The sequence below is a fragment of the Pagrus pagrus genome, assembly GCF_965226575.1.
Source record: "Pagrus pagrus genome assembly, chromosome: 9".
NCBI lineage: Eukaryota > Metazoa > Chordata > Actinopteri > Spariformes > Sparidae > Pagrus > Pagrus pagrus.
In genome coordinates this window covers 32082235-32102761 of record NC_140193.1, presented here as the reverse complement: position 1 = coordinate 32102761, position 20527 = coordinate 32082235, and the positions used below count along the sequence as shown (strand labels likewise).

The following is a 20527-nucleotide window of genomic DNA, read 5'->3' as shown; positions in this document are numbered from 1 at the left end:
TATATACAGTGTGAACACTGTAGTGTTTTCAATGTTTTTGTAGAGCCCTCTGACCATGTAAAATATGGTAAGTAGGATTTACATACAGGATTTATTCATTATTTCACTTGGATGATGTCAGTACTCATAATACATACATCACAGTGCCATCTACCCTCTTTCAGGAAGAAAGAAAGGAACAGCTGTGTACATAACTAACAATTTTATATTGTCATATAGCAGAAATATGGACTGCAGAGAAAAACGTGTCCCCTCAGACAGCCACATGGTTTTCACAGGGCACATGGTTTACAAAGTACAAATAAGTGAGATCTTCAGCCACTTTATGCCGTGTTCAGACCAAACGTGACGTAAATTATTTGGGCAACAAGATTACATACAAAGGCAATGGTTAGATGCGAATACATGTCTAATCGCTGGGGCTGGCGTGAATGGCATGACGCGATTGAATCAATGATACGAAAAATCCCGCCAAGCGACAATCGCTTGAGTCGAAAATATTGAACTCAAGCAAAATTTTTGCGTGACACTTTGATCCTATCGGTGTTGGCGCTCACATGGACGTCATGACGTTAACGTTGCTGTTGTCCGGACATTCATGAACAACAATGGAGGAGTGGATATTAATCACTAATTGTGGCCCTTTGTGGGCACCCAGAGCTGTACGATAACACATCTAATCATGCCAAGACAGGACAAAGAAGGAGCTGCCAGGGAGAGAAGTGAGTGAGAATGTCAGGCTACCTGGTGAGTTTGGGAATTAAGTCTCAAAGTCGCAAAGCAGAACCTCCATTCATTTTTAAAGTTGTTTGCTTGTCATCTGGCCGACAGACCTGATGAAGCAAGAATTCGGGCTTTTTACAAGACGGCATTATGATGATGTTATTTCCGCGTCCTTCTGATCCATTCACTGCTGTCAGATCACAGAGAAATCTCTTCGTTGTGGGTTCATACTGATGTGGTTTGCAATTATTTTTATTCCAGTTACTGAGTGAGTAGACACGTTTAACAATTTATAATCCTGTGATCAAACTCGCACAAGTAACGCAACACAAATATTTTCTTTGCGTTTGGTCTGAACAAGGCATTAAACTTACTTGTCACTGTCACTCGGCCCACAAAAGTCGACCAAACTGCTGAACCTCCGACAGCTGGTCAAACTAAGACTGCCATCTTATGATCTTTACATGCGTTTACATTAAAGCTGACTAAGCTCAGTTTTAGCGACGCTACAGTAACAAGAAACCAGTCACATGTTGACATTAGGGAACACTAAAGATATGTTTCAGTAAACAGCCAATGTTAGATGTTACTTACCAATCTAAAGACACTTTGCTAGTTCATCCTTTTAGTCGTCCACAGCTGTCCATGTCTCCAGCGTTGGAAAGCCCCAACATAATGTACTCTTGTTTAGCTTCTTTTTACATTGCTTCTTTTTTCTGCCATGGCCGTGGTCCCTTTTCAGGAGCTGCTTTTTAAAATGATGATAGAGGTAATTTTTCTGGAGCTTCTGCATCTTTGTGTTTACTGAATAAATTTATGCTGTTAATTTCTCTGCAGTAGCCATTCCCTCCAGCCGGCTCAACTTCTTAATCCTCTCCTGTGGCACACTAGAGGCTAGAGTGACTCACTATCCGCCCCTCAGGCCAGGAGGTATTATTACAAGAAAGGACGGCCTGTCCCTGGCTGCTTAACAGTGAATATCTCTGCAATGCAATACAAAGGCATTTTGGACATAACGCCAGAACTGTTATTACTTCACACTCTGTTGATAGGGTTAGTTCATTTAAACTAAAATTATGTCCATATCTTACAAAATGCAATGTCGATACACAACAAAAAATATATAAAAATGATCTACTCATTTTTAGGCATTTTAAAACAAAAATGTTAAATATATAATGTGTAAGTAGACACATGAAATGGGTTTTAAGTCAGTATTTTTTATTTGAGAATATGAGAGGATGTACATGGTAAGAGCTGCATTTGATGTAGTGGAGTGTGTTCTCTGCGTCTTTGTTGATAAAAAGAAATGTTTGGTCAGTTCTTGCAAAATATTACACAATATTACACAAGGGTGTAAAGATAAAAGAGAAAGCGGTCATCTATTTCAGTTTGGGGTAAATCAATCTATCTTTGTCATCATGTTGAGGAGATGAAACTGAGCATGCAAGTGAAATTGTTGGAAACACCTGCAGGGATTGCACCAATGTCCAGGGGATGCACAAATCCCATTGCTCTACCTTTGTGAACTGCCAATTAAAGTATTCTTGATTGACTGTGTATTATTAACATCCCGAAGCCCTTATTTTACTTCACTCATTATTCATGTAATAGAAAGGAGAAAAATACTCTCTACCTGTCTGTATTCAAGACATTCTTATAGTAGCCTTTCATGAAATAGGTTAATACTAGGGCTGTCAATCGATTGAAATATTTAATAACGATTAAGTGCAAACTAATCACACGTTTTTTTAATGTTCTAAATGTACCTTAAAGGGATATTTTAAGTTTTTAATACTCTTAACATGGGAGTGGACATGCTTGCTTTATGCAAATGTATGTTTACATTTATTGCAACAATCCAAAACAATGACATGTGCATGGCCAGCAAGTGGTATTTGAGACTCAACGTACTCCAGTGGTAACTCAGTTCATATCGACAGTAAATGCAAATAACTTAGTTCTTGTCAAGAGTAATCCTGGCCGGATGACCAAATCTGCCTCACATCATGGTGAGAAAACACTTGATGATGCTGAGTTGTAAACACTAAGAGTTTTTGTTGAAGGGCGTGCTCGTGGCGGCATTGCAAAGGTTGATGTGGACCCCTCCTACAGCTTAACCAGATCAACTTCAAATTTCCACTGGCCAATCTTAGTATCTTTGTGATGAAAAGTTAATAAAAGCTGAAGTTGTCGTTGCAAGGTGTGGCTGTGGGCTCACGGCAAATAGCAATGATTCGCCATAAAACAGGAAGTTGTAGTACCTCGTCTGTACATAATCAAATATGTCCTAAACTTCACACATTTGGTCAGAGTCCCGCCCTAAAGACATTTACATGCCAATATTCACTTCCAGTCATAGTGGATAATGGATAGCAGGATATGACATATTACCATACTTCTATGTATATATAGTCAGAAAATCCTTGAGGCTGTGCCAGTTGTGTGTGGTGAAGACACTGACTTCTCATTATATGCTGCAACATGAACTCGACAGTACATTGTCCAATGTTCCTAAATTTGACATCCCACTCATAACACATCTACGCCAATCAGAAGCTATAGTCATTGGGCTACCTACTGGCGACAGCAAGCAAGCCTTTTGTGACAATCCCTATTTGATTTACATGACATTTTCATGGTACTGTCTACTTTTGATATACTTGAGACTGACATTTAATTACTTAGCACCATATATTGGTCATAGGAAGTGGCAATGACATCTTTCGCATGGTGCCAAAACCACATGACATTTCAGAGATGTGTCGAACCATCATAGTCCAGCTGCTGGGTCTTACAACCTGGCGCGCTCAGGTGTGTAAGGTTTGCAGTTTTAATTATGTTTTGATGCCTTTCTTGCTCGGACTCTGTGTTGCCATCGGAATCAATTATAACTGCTGTGAATCCAAGCCGACCACAACTGCTGACCTCCATACAGAAGCCAACCAGGCCTATTTGATACTTAAAAGAAAGTTGTTTTTTTGGCATATTAGTAAAAGAAACCCGGGGAACAAAGTTAGCTGTTTGCTGGAGAAGCCTAACTTCACTGTTCTGCATTTAGCTTAAAGTTAATGTGTCAAGCATTGGTTTGTATAAAAGATTATCCATAAGACCCTCTGATTTGCCAACAAGGTTTAATAGGTTAAAAAGATCAGTTCCACACTGTTTTTAAGAGTGCAGATTAAAAACAGCTTTAAAGTAGATTAAAAGCATAGTTGTTATTATTTGTGGCCAGATGATGTGAAATAACATGACTTGGGTCAGATACACGGGCACTGTAATGAAAGCAAGTAAAATGTGACATTCATGCTTTTTTTAATGATTAACCAGCCCCAGCTGGTGAGTCAAAGTTCATGATACTCGTGTTGTTCAGAGAAAATTCTATCTTTTCTTTCAGACATTAAAATGGAAAGAAACTCCACACATAGAGTGTCAAAGACTCATGAGTCAAAACAGAGACATCTACAGCAAAATAACTAGATGAAAATGACCTCACTGGAAGTAAGATTCTGCCAAGGATTAACCATAAATGCAATTACCTTAAACGCACGTAGGCCAGTCTGCCTTAGCAAAACTAAGTAATCATGTTATGCAGAACTCATAATATGAGGTACGTCACGTACGGAAATTCGAGTCACACAGAAAGCATAATAAAACACACCCATAAAAGTTTAAAGTTCAACCACAGTTTCCACTCAAGGGAGTCTGCCTTCATAAAAGACAAGAGAGTTTGTTAAAGGTTAGTGAACACACCATAGCAGCTCTTCTTGACTGTACATTAAGAACAAATCTGGTTAGTGCGGCAGTGTGGGAGTGTAGGAGTTTCACTCCATGGTCTGTGTGTGTGACATGCTGTGAACCCCTGCTGATCAGTTTGCCAAAAGGCAAAGCTGCTATGTTGTTATGCTACCAGCATGCGGGTCCTATCAGTAGCCCCATTCAGACAGGAATCATGCGCCAATACTCCGCCTCACCTTCTGTGTGAAAGTTACAGATACGGAGAGGGGCTGACAGTTTCGCTGCGGCTCTGATCCACCTCCGGAGGTAGTATCAGAGCCGCAGCAGAGACAAGACAGTGTCTCTGTGAATGGAAAAGCTGGAGGCACGGATCAGGGGTGTGGCGGTCTGATGGTGTTCATAGTCTGACAGCTAAACAGATCCTTCACTCACTTCAACCCACAAAGCAACAGGACCAAACAACAGTAATGTGGTAACTGGTAGTGTCTTTGGCACCTTATATGAGGAAAAAAAATACTGCATATGGAAAAATGTCTGTCATCCTGTCTGTCCTACCGACTCTTTGTCACATTTCTGCCCGAAACACAGTGTTTGTCCCCCGCAGCAGAGCCAGACAGCTCCTGCAGTTGAATGGCAGTGATTATGTGATGCAATTCAGAGCAAAAAACTTAAACTCACCATTTCGTTGTCGCCTTCCACTATTATGTTGTTGTAGTTACTGTCTCGGGTAGGGCTGGGCGATATGGCCAAAACTGTTATCGCGATATGTTTTTTTATATTGATCGATGTCGATAATTATCACGATATACCGTATATTTAACAATAATAATGTTGAATTGACAGTTTTAAGAGTATTTTCCTTAGGACAGAACCCAAAACAAACCAGAAGGTTAATTATGGTTTATAAAATACAATTATTTATTGTCAGAATGAATAGGTGACAAACATTCAACAGAACCAACCAACCAAATGGCTTTATACTAAACACTGAATAAATAAAATGATGAATATGTTCAACAAATTGCTTGTTTCAAGCGTGTCTCAAACATTTCAGAGGTAGTATACTGAACTGAACAATGATTAAAGAAAATAAAATAAAAAGGTAAATGTTGAGGATAAATGCTACTTTGAATATTGCACATTCTTGAGCTTGCAGGTAGTTGTTCAGTTCAGCTTTAATGCCTCCTGTTCTGTAAGACCTGATGTGGTTCGGATGTGCAACCAGACCACATATCAGTGGTGACATCTCTGAGCTGCTCCTCCAACTTTACCCTACACTCTGCGTAGAGCTGATTTTTCAACCGTGCTTATAGGCATCGTATCTTTAGTGATACAGTACGTAACTGTGCTGGTTCTGTCTTTGTGTCGCTTCGGTTTCTTTTCATATGGGGTAATGGCTGAAAAAGCAGCGGCAACTGTTGGTTGAACTGAAGTTTGACTAGTAGAAGCAGTGGGGCTGGGCTGTTGGCTACTTGAGGGGAGGCTGACGCTAGCATGATAGCGCTAACTCATACTTTCGGAGTACTGTTTAGGACGGTACCTTTGAGATGAGATGATGGAAGAGGTTGGTGGTGTTTCCAGTTCTGCTGAGGACTGGTCGCCGACACATTTTGCACCTAATGGTGGTCTTTGCTTTGTCAGACTTCAGGTAGCCGAACTATATCCAAATACAGAAGTGGTATGACCTTTCTTCTAGGGGTGGGGGAAAAAATCGATTCACATAAGAATCGCGATTCTAATCATCCACGATTCTGAATCGATTCATAAACTTCAAAAATCGATTTTTATTTATTTATTTTTTTTTTCTATTTTGAAAAATCACACAAAACACCAATTTGTGTTATTTGTGTACAGTTTATTTTTGTAACTTCTGGGAGAAAAAGGCAGCTGGCCTAAGCTTTTATTTAGGCAATTTTATTTATGCAAGTTATTTCTTATACAGTAAGTAAGAATCAGTTTGTTTAAAAATCACATTATCTTAAACAAACTGTATTGTTTTGATGCCATAATTTGCCTTAACACACTAAGCACTGTATCAATTTTTGAATTGAGAATCGGTTGAATCGAGAATTAGAGATGCACCGATCCGATATTGGGATCGGATATCGGCTCCGATATTGACTAATTAGCTGGATCAGATATCTGATGAATGAGGCCGATCCAGCATGCCGATCCAGTCATTTCATTTTTATTGATATTGTTACAGCGATCTAGTCACGTCGGTTACGTCGTCACGCAGAGCACGCACAGCAGCTAGTGATAAGCAAACACAGAGCAACATGGCGCAAGCGCCGGACCGAGCTAAGTCTGCTATTTGGAAACATTTCAAACTTGATACGCCAACAAGTCCGACTGCAACATGCAATATCTGCAACGCGAAAGTTGCGAGGGGTGGTGATAAAGTTAGTAAGTTTAACACCACAAACTTAAATAGGCACCTCCAAAAGCACCATGCTAAAGAGCACGCAGAGCTCCGAGCGAAGCCAGCAGAAAGTACAACGACGCAGCTAACTTTGGCGGATGCACTGCAAAGACGGGAGAAACTGCCAGCCGGCAGCGTGAAAGCAACCAACATAACAGAGAAGGTTATGGAGTTTATTGTTTTGGATTCGCAGCCCCTCTCTGTTGTTGATAACGAAGGATTCCGCCGCCTACTTGAACATCTTGAGCCAAGGTACAGTTTACCATCTCGAAAATATTTTTCTGAGACCGCTCTGCCTGAACTGTACAAGAAAGTGTGCAAACACATATCAGAAGAACTAAAGGATGTAACATCAATGAGCTTCACCACAGATATCTGGAGCTCCGACGTGTGCCCCATGTCACTTTTAAGTTTAACTGTGCACTGGTTAGACGCAAGTTATTCACCTCACAGCGCAATGCTCCAGGCGAAAAACTTCCACGGATCACACACCGGAGACGCGATTTCGGCAGCTATAAAGGAAATGCTTGATCAGTGGCATATTCCGTTGACAAAAGTGCATGTCATTTTGAGGGACAATGCGAGCAACATGAAAAAAGCCATGGACACCATGGGAGTGCGCAGCTTGGGCTGCTTTGCTCATACGCTGCAGCTCGTAGTCAACGAGGGACTGTTGTCACAGCGGAGCGTGAGTGATGCCATTGCAAACTGCCGACAGATTGTGGGACATTTTAAACATTCCCCACTTGCGTATTCAAGGCTCCATGATATCCAGCTCCAAATGCAAATGCAACCTAAACGCCTGCAACAAGACGTCAGGACGAGATGGAACAGCACGTACTACATGATAGAGAGTCTTCTGGAGCAGAGGCGAGCCCTTGGTGCCTATGTTGCTGATCATGACCTGCCCGCGACACTGACAGTCCACCAGTGGACTTTGCTGGAAAAAACTATGACTGTTTTAACGCCATTTGAAGAGCTCACTAGAAAAGTAAGCTCATCCACCGCCTCTGCCGCAGACGTCATTCCAGCCGTCACAGTCCTCAAGCGCATCCTGGCTAAGGAAAATGAGGCCGATTCTGGCATTAAAACAATGAAAACGACCCTTCTACAAGCTGTCAACAAACGATTCAGCAGTGTGGAAGATGAACCCCTGTACGCACTTGCCACCTTGCTGGATCCGAGATATAAAGACAGGTGAGATAGTAAACCATTACTTAATAGAATCTTTATCTCCATAGTAACACTCTTTTGTGTGCAAATTTGAATGTGATAAGATGTCATGTACTGTACATTTAAAGTTATTATAAAATATAAATGATATTATTATATTGGTTTTTTTAAACAGCAATTGTGTGCATTAAATTTTAAAGCCTATAATTTCACCTAGCTATGTTTTATTTTTGTTTCAGATACTTTTCAGGTGCAGAATCCATAAAGCATGTGAAAGATGCACTGACTCAGGAACTTCAGAAAGCTGACTTGAGGAGCAGCAGAGCTGCATCAGGGACTTCAGAGCCAGCAGACAAGGCCGCTCGGTTGGAAGCAGCAGCAGGAACATCAGCAGCAGCAGCAGCAGCAGGAACATCAGCAGCAGCAGCAGCAGCAGGAACATCAGCAGCAGCAGGAACATCAGCAGCAGGAACATCAGCAGCAGCAGGAACATCAGCAGCAGCAGCAGCAGGATCACCGACACCACCACCAAGTAAGAGCAGCTTTATGAAGGAATTTGATCAGATTCTGGAGGAGTGTGAGGATCCAGGCGAAGCAAGCAACACAAGCACTGCTGCTCAAGTGCATACTTTTTTTACTGAGAGAACAATTGCTACCTCAGACAACCCTTACTGTTACTGGGGAGTCAACAAGGATCGGTTTCCTAACCTTGCTGCCACTGCCAGAAAGTTCCTCTGTGCCCCTTGCACAAGTGTAGAAAGCGAGAGACTGTTCAGCACAGCCTCCAACATTGTGGACGAAAAGAGGAACAGACTGACACCAGAGAGAGCAGAAATGCTTATTTTCATGAGGAAAAACCTGCCATTGCTCCTGAAGTGAGTACTGTATTTTGAGCAGGTCAGGTCAGGTGTGAGCACAAAATGCTTACATTTTATTTAAGTTAGTTACCTGTTTTTGATTTTGATTTTCTAAATGTTTTGGAAGTGTTAGGCTACCTCTGTTTATTTTGTTGTTAAGTTAATTAAGCCACTTCTGTTTGTTGGGTTCAGCTGCTATATTTTATATTAGATTAGATTTTGAATATCTGTTTGCACTAAATGTTTACATGTTACTTCTGTTTATTTTGTATTTTTGATTGAACAAGTTAATTAAGCCACTTGTTAGCTGCTATATTTTATATTAGATTAGATTTTGAATATCTGTTTGCACTAAATGTTTACATGTTACTTCTGTTTATTTTGTATTTTTGATTGAACAAGTTAATTAAGCCACTTGTTAGCTGCTATATTTTATATTAGATTAGATTTTGAATATCTGTTTGCACTAAATGTTTACATGTTACTTCTGTTTATTTTGTATTTTTGAATTTTGAAGTTAATTAAGCCATTGTTTGTTGGGTTTCAGGCAGCTGCTATATTTTATATTACATTTTAAAATATCTGTTTGCAGTGCACTTTAAATGGAAGTGTTATTTATTTCTTTTTGCTGCTAATGTACACTGTTATTGTTGTTATTTGTTAATAAATAATAAGTTGATTTATATCTGTGTTAATTTGTTACCTTTTTTAACAAGGCTAAATGTTTATGCCAAGCCTGATGCCTTCACTCACATGGCAAGGTATACAGTTCATTCATTCAACAGTAGTATCGGATCGGTATCGGGTATCGGCCGATAACTCAGCCCAGGTATCGGTATCGGGATTGGATCGGAAAAAACTGGATCGGTGCATCTCTATCGAGAATCGATTCTGAATCGAATCGTGACCCTAAGAATCGGAATCGGAATCGAATCGAATCGTGAGACACCCAAAGATTCACACCCCTACTTTCTTCGGTACAATGTCTTCGTCTATCGCAGTTTCCTCGCACTGTTTCACTAGTCGGACTGCTCATTGTCTTATGTTTCCCCCAGAAAACAGTATCCCTCCTCACGAGTGAAAGCTCCAATTTACTGATGGTGATTATGTAATTATGTAATGTAGAGCAAATAACGTAACTGTGTCATTTTCCAGGATGCATGGTGAGTCAGGATCTCAATCACAACACTTTATAACAGCATCAATATGATTATAAACAGTCGGCAATACATGTTTAGATTTTTTAGAAACGCGATTAAAAAAAAACACACACACACACAGATCTCAACGTCATGATGTGTACCATCACGCCTCTTTTGGTTCCGCAGCTGCTTGGTTAAGTGTGAACAAACAAATGTGGAGAAAAGGCTAGCCTTGGTTGCATCAATAATGCAGAGTCTCTGTGTGAAAAGGGCTAGTGATTGTTTATCATTCTCGAAGGCACAAAAATAACAGTAAACAACCAGGATGCAAGGCAGATCATTACTGTGCATTTTAAAATGGGGCACAAGACCATACTGTGTGATCACAAGTGAAACATTAGCCCTTTTCACACAGAGATTTGGTTCACACTGAACCAAGCCGTGCCAGCATACAGCCACTCTAATGTGTCATTTCATACAGCATGCCGGCATTACGGAACCAAAAGAGGCGTGGCGGTACACATCATAACACTGAGATCTGTTTGGGGTTTTTTTGTTTTGTATGCACAATGTAAATCTTTTTCTGACAAAGTAGATTTCGTCCTTAAAAGTGGGCCAATCAAGCTTAATACTGTATAATAGACATCTATCTGATACTTAATTGTCATACTTTACATTAGTGGGTCACTTTCAATCAGTTCTCTGGAGATGTCAGTGACTGAACCCAAAGAAAAGTGAACAAACTTCAAGACTGTCATGTCTCAATACAATACAGCTGTATGACAAGGGCTGTAACTAGTAATGCTCTCAGCATCATCTTATATACACACATCTTATTTTATAGATTAGCTGGTCTATAAAATTTGGGAAAATAGTGAAAAATGTCCATCACAAATTTGCAAAGCCTTGGGTATGTGACATATCAAAATTGGTTGATTTGTCACTTCAAAACCCAAACACATTAATGTAAAATCATCATGATCAAAAAAATCTGCAGATACTTACATTGGAGAAGCTTAAACTATTAAATTTTTTTTTTTAAAAACGCTGATTATCTTTCTGTGGACTGACAATGACTAAAGGTCGATTTCATTGAAGCATGGAAGTTAATTTATGACCTTGTGAATGAAAGCTGAAAGATCCAGAAAAAGTCCAGAAAAACTCAATTAGGGGAACTTACGTTCAATGGATGTAAATTGTGTCAAAATATCAACCAAAAAAAAGAGAGAAAGAAAAAAAAAAAAAAAGTGACTGGGAGTCTGACCAAGCATTAGTTGCTTTTTAGGGCTGGGAATCATAGAGAACCCATGATACTATAAAAACTACAATATGCTGCTCACGATAACAACAGTATAACCACACAGCGATTATGCAATAATTAATACATTGCAAGACAATCGTCTATGAGACATCGTGGCATCATATTTGTCTAACTTAAAAGGCAAAATGCAGTAATGTAGTTTCAGTTTCACAACATTTTACATGAAATGAGATGACAGTACTCAATGTATAAAAAAAACAAGTGTGTTGAATCTTTATCACACACACTGACTGCAACTTGTCCATGTCCATATGTGCCCTCATTCCAATGTAAATAGCCATAAAGCTGGCAAACGGCTAAAATGTCAGAAAACAGAGCAGTTATGGAGGTAAAATGTTTAAAGGAAAGACACAACCATGGCTCACTAAATTCCTTTTACCCCGTTTTTATTTGAAAAAGTTTACACCACAAGGAGTCATGAAGTAATGACTATGGTAAGGTAAACTGTCAAAGGAAGCATCTTCAGGTTTTCATAAAAACAGTGATATTTGGCATCAGTGTATCGATAATTGTATCACAAGAGAATGATACGATATATTGCAGTATCAATATTTTGTCCCACCCATGTTGCTTTTCATACTTTAAAGTTTTCAGTACTGCTACAGATATCCGTCAATACTCTAAGATAGCAATACAATACCAAACCTACATTTCAGTGAATATATAATAATACAATATGCACTAAATTAGTGTGCAACCATTTGCCTTTGACCAACATAACTGGTCTACACAATTTTTAGGTGTATTTACGTAAAGATAGTTGCAGAATTAAGTGTTTTTGACACAACTGATAAGGTAAAGATGACTACCAAAGCACTCCTTGCGATTGAGTTTGAGGAAGAATAATATCCACTAACTTAATTCAGTAGGTTTAGAGATCACATCATGCAAAGTCAGACATCAATCACTGCAGTGTTATGGTCTGACAGCCTGTTAGCGCACCTAGCTCTGAGCGCAACCCCCTAATAGTAAAACCTTGCCTTTAAAATGTCTTGTTAATTATCGCCATCATAACAGTATTTTAGGCTTTATATGTGATCTTGAAGACGCCTGCTGCACCAGATCTTATATCAACGAGCCGAGGCGACTTACCTTAGGGTCCGCCGGAACACAACAATCAATGTAAGTCAATGGCGAAACGATGTAGCAAGGTAGTTGTTACTGCAGAGATAATTAGCTAGATTGCAAATTTCAACCATGTACTTAGATAATTCATCAAGTTGACGTTAGTATTAGGTGATACGGAAGTTTCTTACCTTAGATATTTGTTGGAGTCTCAACGGTTGCTGTGAGGTGCTGATTTCCCGGATACCTGCTAGCTGGTTGCTAGTAAGTTAGCGCTGGTCGGTGGCTAACGACTAGCTAGCTGCTAATGAATTCCACAATGTCAGAACAGTTAAATGGGTGAGCAGCACGCAAGTAAACTGGAGACAACTGGCGAGCTAGACCATACTGAGCCAGGTAAGCGAACAAATTAACCACTCCTTTGTTCGAGCTGCTGTGCATCCTGTTAGCGACAGATAAACATCCCATTTGATGATTTCTCAGACACTCTTCTCTTTCCAGCAGCCATCTTACTTTAACTCCTCCCACACGACTTCCCTGACTCAAACCCACAGCGACGCTGCTCCCCTCCGCTGTATGTATGAAGGGTTTAAAGTGCGAACATTCAGGAGCAAACACCGTGATCCAGTTCCATAACCAACTCTACTGCCAAGTGTACATTGTGTACTAATGTTGATAGGGTTGTATTCTGGCCGATATTACAACGAAAGTGATCATAAAATAGTAATTAGTTATAGCATAGCTTTGTTATTTTTTAATTTAATTTTAGACTCAGTGTGATTAATCAGATATCTTTAATACATGCAGCATGGAGAGAAGACCCACAGTGTTCCCTGCAATCTTCCAAATGTTAGTGTACTTAAATACAGTGGTTACATACTTTGACAGTTGTTAATCACTCCTTCCCAAAACAATGACCCCCTGATGTTTGTGTTGCTCATTCCTTTCCCAGGGCAGTGAGTCGCTGTCAGTGACCCTCTGATGTTTTATTGACAGTTATTGTCATCCTATCTTACATCCAGTTAACACCTCGGATGAAGAAAACTGCCCTTATATGACTTCCTGACCAGTTGTAATACTGACAAACCCCCACACCTTAGGTGAAGGGGAACCCTCCCTCCTCACATCCTGATATGTTCTCTACCATACATTGATTACTGAATTCAAAACTGTTCATCTCCCACAGGATGACCTGCAAGATGGCGGACAGGAACGACTTCTGATTCAAGCAAGGAGCGAGGAAACGACCAATAAGAGACATGAAAAGTACCCTCAATGTTAGGGGGAGATGGGTGCTTGTTATGGGTTGGCTGCAGTTGCGAGAGGTCAGTGTGGCCCACTTGGAGGTGGGGCTAGCGCTGCTTGGCCCTACTCTGGAGCAGGTCCATCGCAGGCGTGGCTCAGCCCAACTCGGTGTGGTAAAACTGGTGATGGAAAAGCAAATCAGCGCAGCTCGGTTAGTGGAAAACTGGAGGTATGTAGGCCTAACCTTTCTGCATTTAAATGGTTTAAAGAAGAGGCTCTACTGAGCTATGAATGGAGTAGGACATACTTGTCTGAGCTTCTGCAGAATTGTCATTATTTATTTATTTACATTTAAAATTGCACACAAAACGTGGAAAATCCACCCTTAACAAACCCAAGTATCGCCAAAAGTTAGTAAAATTGACATGGATGGCGTCAAATCTCTCCCTAATGCCTCAGACCAAGCCCCACCTACACCCTGGAGAAAATGCCATGGACATCACATCAATCAAAGCTGATATGCTTTCTTTCCTAAGAACAGATATATCCTCAGTGATAAGAGAAGAGTTGAAGAGTGCCTTGGCACATGAGTTTGAAGGAAATAAATGCAGTGAACACCAAAATTGCTAATAACACCACCGCCATCCACACTGAAGTGGAGCATGTAAAAGCTAATGTAAAAGCTGTTGAAGACAGGGTTGTCGATGTGGTCAGATGAAGTAATAAGGGTACAAACCACTGTAACAGACCTCAAGAAACTTGTAAAAGAGTTAAAAAAGTGTGAGCACATGGAGGGGAGGATGAGGAGGGGCAATATTCAGGTCACAGGGATTGCTGAACAACCGTGGCAGTCTCCAAGCTCCTTAGGGACATGTTTCAGATGGACAAACATGTGCACACACAGAGAAAAGCGTGCGACCAGGGCAACCAGCTTAACTACCAAGGAAACCCAATTGCTATATTACCAGACTACGCAGCCATGATCGCTAAAGCCAGCCTTCACGGTGGAGACCAGGAGTTCATTACTGAATACTCTATCCAGCCATACTCCAAGTTTCCCATAACGACAAGGAGAAGGAGTTTGTGGTTGCCAAAGCCATGGACTATGTACAGAGACATGTCATTCCTAACTACTGAGACGGAGAATTGACCGACCATGTCCTCATTATGTATGGGAGGTGAATGTCACTTAAGACCTAGGTTATATTGATTATCTGAAAAGCAAGCTAAGCAGGATATCCAAATCCCTCTAGGTACTTGTATGACTATATTATATGTTGGATTTAGACGTCTGTATGCATACATGCTGAAATGACTGAGAGACATAAAGCTATAGCTCTTGGACAATTATGGGTCATGACTCCTCACTACATTTGCAAAGGGCTATATATACAACTTCGTTATTCTGAAAATTGAAATATGACGGTTAAGGTGTTGTTATCTTTTTATGGTTTATTATGAGGTTCCACTGGAGCTTGGGTTGCAAATGAATAGCCTTAGGTGTATTGTTTGGTCCTATCCAAACATGAGCACTCTCAAAGACTCTTCACACAGCTGCATGTTTGTTCTGCAGCCTGGGACTGTGTCCCAATGGAGTGATTGTGTGACGGTTGGTAGGTATTTTGCAGGACCCAAGATACAGACAACAGACTGGGGAAGGTTTAAAGGAACTTATTTACAAAAGGGTCAGGTAATAGTGCAGGTGATAAGCTGGCAGGAGCTGGGTGCAGGGAGGCTTCGTCAGCAGAGGGGTTACTTGATGTCGAGCTCGGGGGAGTGCTGGACAGGTGGGTCACTGGCTTGGTGGCAGAGCTGTGGCCTTCTGTGCTGAAGCACAGAGCGGAGCGCGGGTAGGCAGGCTCGGAGAGTAAGCGGGGAGGACTGAGACGAGTGGCAGAGGTGCGTAGGCTGGAGGCTGGTGGCTTGTGAGGCTGGAGCTCGAGGAGGATGTCCACACTGGAGAAGGCGAGGAGAGACAAGGTTAGGTTTGCAGGAGAGCAAAAACATAAATATTCTCTAGAGGCCTGAAGGTCTGATCTACCACGTAGTAGAGACGAAACAATCTGGCAACAAATGCAGAGTAGCCCAGAGCATTTAAGAGGGACTTGATGAGATTTGCTGCAGGTGTGTGAGACAGAAAACTCTAGCCTTCCAGGAAAGACACACCCAGCCTCCACGTCCCCTCTGAAACACACAGGCAAAAAGGAAATAACACCAAGCACAGAAAATTCACCTGAAAACTCATGACACATTGGACACTAATGTTAGCCAAGTTCATGGGTTGTCTAGTTCTGTGTTTAGTTTTTCTGTAAGACTTCTTCCTGCTATCTCAAGCCAAGACTCTTATATATATGTCATGCTGCTGTATTCACAACTGCTGATTGTTTCACACATTGTGTTTAATTTTATTTAAATTTTATTTTTTTGTTCACTCCACTTGTATTTTTTTTCTTTTTTTCTTTTTTGTGTAGATATTTAACTCCATTACATCCAGATACTGAATACCTAAATGTACTCCAACTTCTTACTCCGCATTCATCCTCTCCCTCAATCACCTTATTGACAGACAATATTCATATTTTTCTGGTCTTGCTTTTGAGTTATGGGATCACTTACAATGTCAAAGGTCTCAATAGTCCCATAAGACATAGAACATGAGAAATTAAAAGAATCTTGGGCAGACAAAGTATTTCACTCATCACACCATTCAGGCAGAAGGAGAGGGGTATCTATTATGATACATCAACAGTTTAACTTTACACTAACTACAGTCCACAGGGACTCTGAAGGGAGATTTGTAATGGTGAATGGATCGATTGATGGAATAGAAGACTGTTTTATGAATATATATGCTCCAAACTAGGACAAGCCTGGGTTCATACATCATCCCCACAGTGCTACAGCACAGCTCTGTTATTTTACTGCTTGGAGGGGATTTTAAAGCTGGGGTTGGTAAGATGGAAAAACCATCAAGCCCAGGCTAGATTTTGTAAGTATCCAGCCAGTAAACCCCGCCCCCTGCACTCAGGCCTCTCTCCAAAGCCACTCCCCCCAAACCATGAACGCGGACTATCCGACAACTGCAGACAAAGCCCGAGTCCTCATGAGCAGTGGGGAGGAGAGTGTATTGGTGCATCGTTTTCATCACAACATCTAACAACAAGTAGCTACCTCATGTCTCATTCACCTGTAAGTAAACACCTAATATTATCATATTGAACATAAACAGCCAACATAGCTATTGCTAACACTGATAGCTGTCAAGCTAGCTTTGTTAGCATTCAGACATTGTTTTGAAAGTGTATTTTGATGTTGTAACTCATCGTTGGTTAGCTAGCAGCAGCTGGCTATGGTAACGTTAGATATGGCAAAGCTAAAACATCAAGATTAGTGGTGGGCCAGCTAAATCTTTTTTATGTTACCCTCAGTGATTCACAGACAAACATGAACATTGTATTGGACTCATGATGATATGATGTTTTGCATGTTAGAGCTTCCATGATGAGAGCATCATTGACTCTGATGACGAAGACACGCCAGAGCGAAGCACATCATCACATCAGAGAGGACGACAGGAGGACAACCAGCAGTGTCCGAGGAAGTGGAGGCAGAGGCCGTGGACGTGGGAGGGCGACAGGTCAAGGAGCAGATGTTCATACATCGAGTAGAAGATCTTCAAGCTCGAAGGATTGCACATGAGCAGGTAAACTACTTGTGTTTGTACAGTATATTGACCAGGCATGTGACTTGGACACACAAGTGCCCTAATCAGAATCACTTTTTTTGCAAGTATTTTTTCACAATTAAAATTTTTATTTTGGTGCATAACAATAAACATAGTCAGTAGAAAAAGGTAAAGAAAGACAAAGGGCTGGTACTTCAAATACATGTTATATAAACTGGGACATCTGTACAGTTTTGTCCAGGAATGTCTAAAGTATTGACCATTGAGCGTGTATATGGTCACAGTATGCAGAGGACAGTCGAGCTCTGTTCCATAAAAATATCTTATCATGTTGCTCATCTATTGATTTACAGGCCAGAATTCAAGGACTACGTTTGGAGCAATCACATCATACATAATAAATGCTGAAACTCACCTATTTTGAGTCCTGGTATTCACCTACCTATTTATTTGTCGTTCTGTATTTACTCCTTGTTTTGCATTATCTCTAACTTGTTTGAATAAAGTCTTGAAAATGATAAATGCCTTTTCTTTACACTTCCAGCATAAACACCAATTACAGTTCTTACACTTTACATGATGCACTAATAACTGAATTAGTTGAATGTTTTAGTTATTGAATTTGTTGGAACAAAAATAGTATACCTTTTATCATTGAGAGAATATACAGTACAATTAGCATAAACAACTATATACAGGAAGGACATCCAGAGGTTTCTCGACTGATTATAAACACAGATCAGTGTTGGCCGACAGAGTAGGCTGCTGATGGCGGTGCTGTCTCTTGATGGTCTTGTAGAAAGAATTAGTTACCTGAGAGTAAATATAGCTTTTCAAGGACCTTGAAATTATTTTCAATTTATTGTAACACCACAACTTAGCAATAGGGGTTAGCAAAATTTCACTTTCAGAGTAATTTACATAGTTTCATGTTTTTTGTTTTTTTACTGTGGATTTTGACAGTAGTGTGTACAAGCTCTACTTCCTGGATTTTTTGTTGAACACCTTGGAGTACCTGGTGTAAGTGAAGGGAGTGCCAGCTAAGTGAAACTTTCAGATTACTTTACAACCTTACCTGTCCAACTCATCAACTCCTGTGACTGAAAAGTAATTTCTGAAATTATTATAATAATTACAGAAAACTGGATAAGGATGGAAAACGAAAATGTATTTACAGGACATAAAGTTACATCTGAATGTGTTTATGGAGCATAAAAGTGTTATTAATTCTAAAAGACAACATAGGACTGTTGCTATGTAAAAAAAATTATAACTAGAAGTCTGGGGTTAGACTCCTGGGAAGCTTATGTGTTGGGTGGCAAGTGATTAATTTGAAGCGGTTGGTAGGTGCATTGTGTGCAGCAATTATGGTCAATGTTTCCCTAATTCTGCTGTCGTCAGCTGACAGTCAGATCATGAGTTGAAATGCACAGTCTACTTTCTTAAAACTGTCTTACTAATATGTAATAGTCTCAAGTGGTAGGCTAACATGTGAATGTTAGGGCCAATACTTGAAGCATTTTCCTGGTGCAGCTAATGAAATGATACCACGCCATTTTTTGTATACCTGCTAAGGAACATAATAATGCACATAGAGCAAACCAACTTGATATGAAAGAAGCACACATGTATCTATGAAATGTATCCATCAGAGATACATATTACATGAATAACAGTATTCTGATCCATGTTGCTATCAGCATCAAGTTACACTCAGCTGTCAGAGAGACTCTGTAGAAATAGTGGAAACATCAGGACATGGTTCTGCTGTGAACATCACATAAAAACCATCTAACAACATCTGCTTACAACTACAATGCAAACTATATTCACAGATATATGTAATCTCCCCAGGACCTCTGAACAGTGGACTTGGCCTTTCACACGTGTAGCACACAAGAATTAGTCCACCTCTCACATACAGCTCGTCTGGCTAATGAGTAGCCAGAGTAGCAGTGCATGTGTGAACACTGCTGTATGGATTAGATCCACAGTATGTGTAAACGTTGGCCTGCATGTAAACGTTTCGTATGTCAGTAGTCTATCATAGCTAGCTAGCTAACATTAGCTACAAGCTGACGATGCTAATGATGGGCTAATACATACGACAGCAACATAAGGAGCTAACTTTAGCTACGTTGACTGCATAATGCAGAGTAATAATACATTTCCCCCAACAAAACAAACCAGCTCATTACCTGTCCAACAGAGACACAGCTACCATGGCGTCCGTTTTCAGGCCTTCGACTCCATCAGTTGTCTCCATCGTTGAACAGCCACTCCAATGTTGACTCTCCTTTCACCTCTTGAGCTCTCCAACTTCTTTTTTGTTTGTAGCCTTCTCGCGTTCGGTCTTCCGCCACCTGATGGACACTCCTGTGTAGCCTCAGGGCTTCATGTACTTCAGGTTACATGTTCAACCTTTTCAGTAAGCTTACAAACATCACATTTATCCGACACACACTTTGCCATTAAATAAAGACTTGATTTTAATCCTGTATGTCTGAATCTTAGCCTTGAAAATATCACTTCCTCTCTTTTGCACTTCCCTTTGAAATCCTTCATGTTAATTGATTTCTGAATGCTGTAGTAGTGTCTTCCCACGTCTTCTCCCACAAATCCCTCCCCACCTTCCTTATTAATGATTTGGCCTCACCTTTACCAAAGGGGACTGTCATTATATCATCATCATTTCATTTCAATGTTCTTTTAGCAACCTCGTCTGCTTTCTCATTACCCTGTACACCAACCTGAGCAGGAACCCAACAAAACTGCACATTAATTTTAAGTTTAAGTACACTTCTGGTCCACAAGTTGTAAGTCTACAGTGGGCACTGGAAATATCCATGGAGTAACATTACCCCAAACAACATTTGGCTTATACTCTAACCTTTTTATACCATATTCTTCTGCCACTGAATTAATATGCCAGCCAAATCCTTTACCTTTTTGCTGCTGTGAGTACAGCAATAACTGTTCACCTTAGTTGCAGGTTGTTCCTCTCAGGATCCCTTTAACTTAACCCAATAAGCTAATGACAACTTTGTATGTCTTAGATGTAGTGGTAGTTCATTAGCTTCCACCAGTAGTGCATTCGTAGGAGTTGTTTTAACTGCACCAATACTGAGTGTTACAGCTCTGAACTGTATTCGGTGC

General features: G+C 40.4%; 2 protein-coding genes across 6 annotated transcripts in view; one reads left to right on the top strand and one right to left on the bottom strand.

Annotated features, from left to right (window-relative positions):
• fhip1b (FHF complex subunit HOOK interacting protein 1B) overlaps positions 1 to 13059 on the bottom strand; it is an 82093-nt gene extending 69034 nt beyond the window's left edge. The window contains exon 1 of one of the 3 annotated variants that reach the window (XR_014623271.1): positions 12633 to 13059. The gene's annotated coding sequence lies outside the window, so the exon portion shown is untranslated. The remainder of the gene's footprint in view (positions 1 to 12632) is intronic. The other 2 variants (XM_084362040.1, XM_084362039.1) reach the window with 2 other exon arrangements.
• cnga4 (cyclic nucleotide gated channel subunit alpha 4) overlaps positions 12362 to 20527 on the top strand; it is a 31119-nt gene continuing 22953 nt past the window's right edge. For 2 of the 3 annotated variants that reach the window (XM_084362043.1, XM_084362041.1), the window contains exons 1-2: positions 12748 to 12837; positions 13628 to 13915. The gene's annotated coding sequence lies outside the window, so the exon portion shown is untranslated. Of the gene's footprint in view, positions 12499 to 12747; positions 12838 to 13627; positions 13916 to 20527 lie in introns of those variants that run through there. The other variant, XM_084362042.1, reaches the window with a different exon arrangement.